Genomic DNA, 6,000 nt, shown 5'->3' with positions numbered 1-6,000 from the left:
TATTCCAAGATGGCTTAGCAGTTCAGACGTCATTTCTGTTTCGTATTGTCGTGTCCTGTATATATATATATTTACACCTTTCCTCGCATATCTTTTATATATTTTATTATCCAAGAACTCAACTACAAAAGCTTTCCTGCAAAAGCTTTCCTGCAACCCGCTTCACCAATTACAAAAAAGTATTATTTACCTCAAATCTGAAAATCCACCGTGGAGGCTAGCCAGGGGCTAATTCAGAAGCTATCCAGAAAGCTAACCAGAAGCTATCCGATAGCTAGCCAGAAGCTAATCTGTAGCTGCCCAGAAATTAGCCGGTCTGCTGGCTAGCGTTGGTGTTTCAGCTGCCCACGTTTTGTGGTCATCAGCTATTCCTTTAGCTCGATAATCTACCGGCACGTTTGTGCAACGCGACTTGGACCGGAGCATTCCGGGACTTTTTTTTTCTCTCAGTTTCCCCGGATTTCAGCCGCAGGCTCTGGACATTTGCAGCTAGCTAGCTGCAAACCGTGTGACTATTGGCTTACGTCGATCCCGGAGCAAACTCAAATCATTCCGGAGCTAGCCAGCTGAGGAGTTCCATCAGCCATTCCTGGGCTACAGTCACCTATCCGGACCCGTTTTTTTGTTTTTGTTTTGTTGTTGCTGCAGATACGGAGCCCCACCGGGCCTTCACGACTGACTGCCGACGTTATCTGCCCGAGGGAGTTATCCAACTGGCACCTCCGTCCCGACGTTACCTGAACGCTCATCTGGGGCCCGCTAACCGTTAGCTGTCTTATCGGCTGCTATCTGAATAAGTATATCGGACAATTATTATTATTATTTTTTTTTTCTTTTCTTGGGTCACTATATCTATTTTGCCAATTTGGATTGATCCCCTCTACCACACGGAACCCCACTAACCTACCGACGGAAACGCACGAGGTATCTACAAATAGACTTCCATACTATGCTATCTTGCTACCGATAGCCATCTACCCGGCCAGCTGTCTGGATCGCCGTGACCCCAACCAACCTCTACTCACTGGACCCTTATTGATCACTCGATTAAGCATGCCTCTCCTTAATGTAAATATGCCTTGTCCATTGCTGTTCTGGTTAGTGTTTATTGGCTTATTTCACTGTAGAGCCTCTAGCCCTGCTCACTATACCATATCCAACCTCACAGTTCCACCACCCACATATGCGATGACATCACCTGGTTTCAATGATGTTTCTAGAGACAATATCTCTCTCATCATCACTCAATACCTAGGTTTACCTCCACTGTATTCACATCCTACCATACCTTTGTCTGTACATTATTCCTTTAAGCTATTTTATCGCCCCCAGAAACTTCCTTTTACTCTCTGCTCTAGAAGTTCTAGACGACCAATTCTCATAGCTTTTAGCCGTACCCTTATCCTACTCCTCCTCTGTTCCTCTGGTGATGTAGAGGTGAATCCAGGCCCTGCAGTACCTAGCTCCACTCCTATTCCCCAGGCGCTCTCTTTTGATGACTTCTGTAACCGTAATAGCCTTGGCTTCATGCATGTTAACATTAGAAGCCTCCTCCCTAAGTTTGTTTTGTTCACTGCTTTAGCACACTCTGCCAACCCGGATGTTTTAGCCGTGTCTGAATCCTGGCTTAGAAAGACCACCAAAAATTCTGACATTTTCATCCCCAACTACAAGATTTTCAGACAAGATAGAACGGCCAAAGGGGGCGGTGTTGCAATCTATTGCAAAGATTGCCTGCAGAGTTCTGTTTTACTATCCAGGTCTGTTCCCAAACAATTTGAACTTCTACTTTTAAAAATCCACCTCTCTAAAAACAAGGTTCTCACCGTTGCCGCCTGCTATAGACCACCCTCTGCCCCCAGCTGTGCTCTGGACACTATATGTGAACTGATTGCCCCCCATCTATCTTCAGAGCTCGTGCTGCTAGGCGACCTACATTTTAACATGCTTAACACCCCAGCCACCCTACAATCTAAGCTTGATGCCCTCAATCTCACACAAATTATCAATGAACCTACCAGGTACCACCCCAATTCCGTAAACACGGGTACCCTCATAGATATCATCCTAACAAACTTGCCCTCCAAATACACCTCTGCTGTTTTCAACCAAGATCTCAGCGATCACTGCCTCATTGCCTGCATCCGTAATGGGTCAGCGGTCAAACGACCTCCACTCATCACTGTCAAACGCTCCCTGAAACACTTCAGCGAGCAGGCCTTTCTAATCGACCTGGCCGAGGTATCCTGGAAGGATATTGATCTCATCCCGTCAGTAGAGGAGGCCTGGACATTTTTTAAAAATGCCTTCCTCACCATCTTGAATAAGCATGCCCCATTCAAGAAATTTAGAACCAGGAACAGATATAGCCCTTGGTTCTCTCCTGACCTGACTGCCCTTAACCAACAGAAAAACATCCTATGGCGTTCTGCATTAGCATCGAACAGCCCCCGTGATATGCAACTTTTCAGGGAAGCTAGAAACCAGTATACACAGGCAGTTAGAAAAGCCAAGGCTAGCTTTTTCAAACAGAAATTTGCTTCCTGCAACACAAATTCAAAAAAGTTCTGGGACACTGTAAAGTCCATGGAGAATAAGAACACCTCCTCCCAGCTTCCAACTGCTCTGAAGATAGGAAACACTGTCACCACCGACAAATCCACTATAATTGAGAATTTCAATAAGCATTTTTCTACGGCTGGCCATGCTTTCCACCTGGCTACCCCTACCCCGGACAACAGCACTGCCCTCCCCTCTGCTACTCGCCCAAGCCTTCCCCATTTCTCTTTCTCCCAAATACAGTCAGCTGATGTTCTAAAAGAGCTGCAAAATCTGGACCCTTACAAATCAGCCGGGCTAGATAATCTGGACCCTTTCTTTCTAAAACTATCTGCTGAAATTGTTGCCACCCCTATTACTAGCCTTTTCAACCTCTCTTTCGTGTCTGAGATTCCCAAAGATTGGAAAGCAGCTGCGGTTATCCCCCTCTTCAAAGGGGGGGACACTCTTGACCCTAACAGCTACAGACCTATATCTATCCTACCCTGCCTTTCTAAGGTCTTCGAAAGCCAAGTCAACAAACAGATTACCGACCATTTCGAATCCCACCATACCTTCTCCGCTATGCAATCTGGTTTCAGAGCTGGTCATGGGTGCACCTCAGCCACGCTCAAGGTCATAAACGATATCTTAACCGCCATCGATAGGAAACAATACTGTGCAGCCGTATTCATTGACCTGGCCAAGGCTTTTGACTCTGTCAATCACCACATCCTCATCGGCAGACTCGACAGCCTTGGTTTCTCTAATGATTGCCTCGCCTGGTTCACCAACTACTTCTCTGATCGAGTTCAGTGTGTCAAATCGGAGGGTCTGTTGTCCGGGCCTCTGGCAGTCTCCATGGGGGTGCCACAGGGTTCAATTATTGGACCGACTCTCTTCTCTGTATACATCAATGATGTCGCTCTTGCTGCTGGTGATTCTCTGATCCACCTCTACGCAGACGACACTATTCTGTATACTTCAGGCCCTTCTTTTGACACTGTGTTAACAACCCTCCAGGCGAGCTTCAATGCCATACAACTCTCCTTCCGTGGCCTCCAATTGCTCTTAAATACAAGTAAAACTAAATGCATGCTCTTCAACCGATCGCTGCCTGCACCTGCCCGCCTGTCCAACATCACTACTCTGGACGGCTCTGACTTAGAATATGTGGACAACTACAAATACCTAGGTGTCTGGTTAGACTGTAAACTCTCCTTCCAGACTCACAAACATCTCCAATCCAAAGTTAAATCTAGAATTGGCTTCCTATTCCGCAACAAAGCATCCTTCACTCATGCTGCCAAACATACCCTTGTAAAACTGACCATCCTACCAATCCTCGACTTCGGTGATGTCATTTACAAAATAGCCTCCAAAACCCTACTCAATAAATTGGATGCAGTCTATCACAGTGCCATCCGTTTTGTCACCAAAGCCCCATATACTACCCACCACTGCGACCTGTACACTCTCGTTGGCTGGCCCTCGCTTCATACTCGTCGCCAAACCCACTGGTTCCAGGTCATCTACAAGACCCTGCTAGGTAAAGTCCCCCCTTATCTCAGCTCGCTGGTCACCATAGCAACACCTACCTGTAGCACGCGCTCCAGCAGGTTTATCTCTCTGGTCACCCCCAAAACCAATTCTTCCTTTGGCCGCCTCTCCTTCCAGTTCTCTGCTGCCAATGACTGGAACGAACTACAAAAATCTCTGAAACTGGAAACACTTATCTCCCTCACTAGCTTTAAGCACCAGCTGTCAGAGCAGCTCATAGATTACTGCACCTGTACATAGCCCATCTATAATTTAGCCCAAACAACTACCTCTTTACCTACTGTATTTATTTATTTATTTTGCTCCTTTGCACCCCATTATTTCTGTCTCTACTTTGCGCTTTCTTCCACTGCAAACCAACCATTCCAGTGTTTTTAGTTTTTATTTTACTTGCTGTGTTGTATTTACTTCGCCACCATGGCCTTTTTATATTTTTATTTATTTATACATATATTTGTTTGCCTTCACCTCCCTTATCTCACCTCACTTGCTCACATTGTATATAGACTTATTTTTTTTCACTGTATCATTGACTATATGTTTGTTTTACTCCATGTGTAACTATGTGTTGTTGTATGTGTCGAACTGCTTTGCTTTATCTTGGCCAGGTCGCAATTGTAAATGAGAACGTGTTCTCAATTTGCCTACCTGGTTAAATAAAAAATAAATAAATAAAAAATAGGAGTTGCAACAATTTCGGCAGATCATTTTAGAAAGAGAGGGTGCAGATTGTCTAGCCCAGCTGATTTGTAGGGATCCAGATTTTGCAGCGCTTACAGAACATCAGCTGTCTGTATTTGGGTGGGGGAGGCGGCGAGGAGGGAGGGTTGGGGGGGGGCTTGGGCAAGTTGCTGCAGGGGGTGCTGAGATGTTGGCCGGAGTAGGGGTAGCCAGGTGGAAAGCATGGCCAGCAGTAGAAAAATCCTTATTGAAACTATCGATTATCGGAGATTTAACGGTGGTGACAGTGTTTCCTATCCTCAGTGAAGTGGGCAGCTGGGAGGAGGTGCTCTTATTCTCAATGGACTTAAGTGTCCCAAAACTTTTTGGAATTAGTGCTACAGGATGCACATTTCTGGTCAAGGGCAGTCAAGTCTGGGGTGAACCAAGGGCTATATCTGTTTTTAGTTCTACATTTTTTGAATGGGGCATGCATATTTAAGATGGTGAGTAAAGCACTTTTGAAGAGCAACCAGGCATCCTCTACTGACAGGATGAGGTCAATATCCTTCCAGGATACGCGGGCCAGGTTGTTTAGAAAGGCCTGCTCGCTGAAGTGTTTTAGGGAGCGTTTGACAGTGATGAGGGGTGGTCGTTTGACCGTGGACCCATTACGCACGCAGGCAAGTGATCACTGAGATCCTGGTTGAAGACAGCAGAGGTATTTAGAGGGTAAGTTGGTCAGGATGATATCTAAGAGGTTGGTTACGGATTTAGTGTTGTATCTGGTAGGTTCCTTGATAATTTGTGTGAGATTGAGGGCATCTAGCTTAGATTGTAGGACGGCCGGGGTGTTAAGCATGTCCCAGTTTAAGTCACCTAACAGTACGAACTCTGAAGATAGATGGGGGCGATGAATTCACATATGGTGTCCAGGGCACAGCTGGGGGCTGAAGGGGTCTATAACAAGCGGTAACGGTGAGAGACTTGTTTCTGGAAAGGTGGATTTTCAAAAGTATAAGCTCGAATTGTTTAGGCACAGACCTGGATAGTATGACAGAACTCTGCAGGCTCTCTCTGCAGTAGATTGCAACTCCGCCACCTTTGGCACTTCTACCTTGTCGGAAAATGTTATAGCTGGGATGGAAATTTCTGGATTTTTGTTGGCCTTCCTAAGCTAGGATTATGACACAGCTAGGGCATCCGGGTTGGCGGAGTGTGCTAAAGCAGTGAATAAAACAA

At 45.9% G+C, this 6,000-nt stretch overlaps 1 protein-coding gene across 2 annotated transcripts in view; it reads left to right on the top strand.

Annotated features, from left to right (window-relative positions):
* The window catches only part of LOC139554406 (mitoguardin 1-like), a 196,732-nt gene that overhangs the window by 173,393 nt on the left and 17,339 nt on the right, over positions 1-6,000 (top strand). The window lies entirely within an intron of this gene.

The sequence above is a fragment of the Salvelinus alpinus genome, chromosome 26 (genome assembly GCF_045679555.1).
Source record: "Salvelinus alpinus chromosome 26, SLU_Salpinus.1, whole genome shotgun sequence".
Taxonomy (NCBI): Eukaryota; Metazoa; Chordata; class Actinopteri; order Salmoniformes; family Salmonidae; genus Salvelinus; species Salvelinus alpinus.
This window is presented reverse-complemented; position numbering and strand designations above follow the sequence as displayed.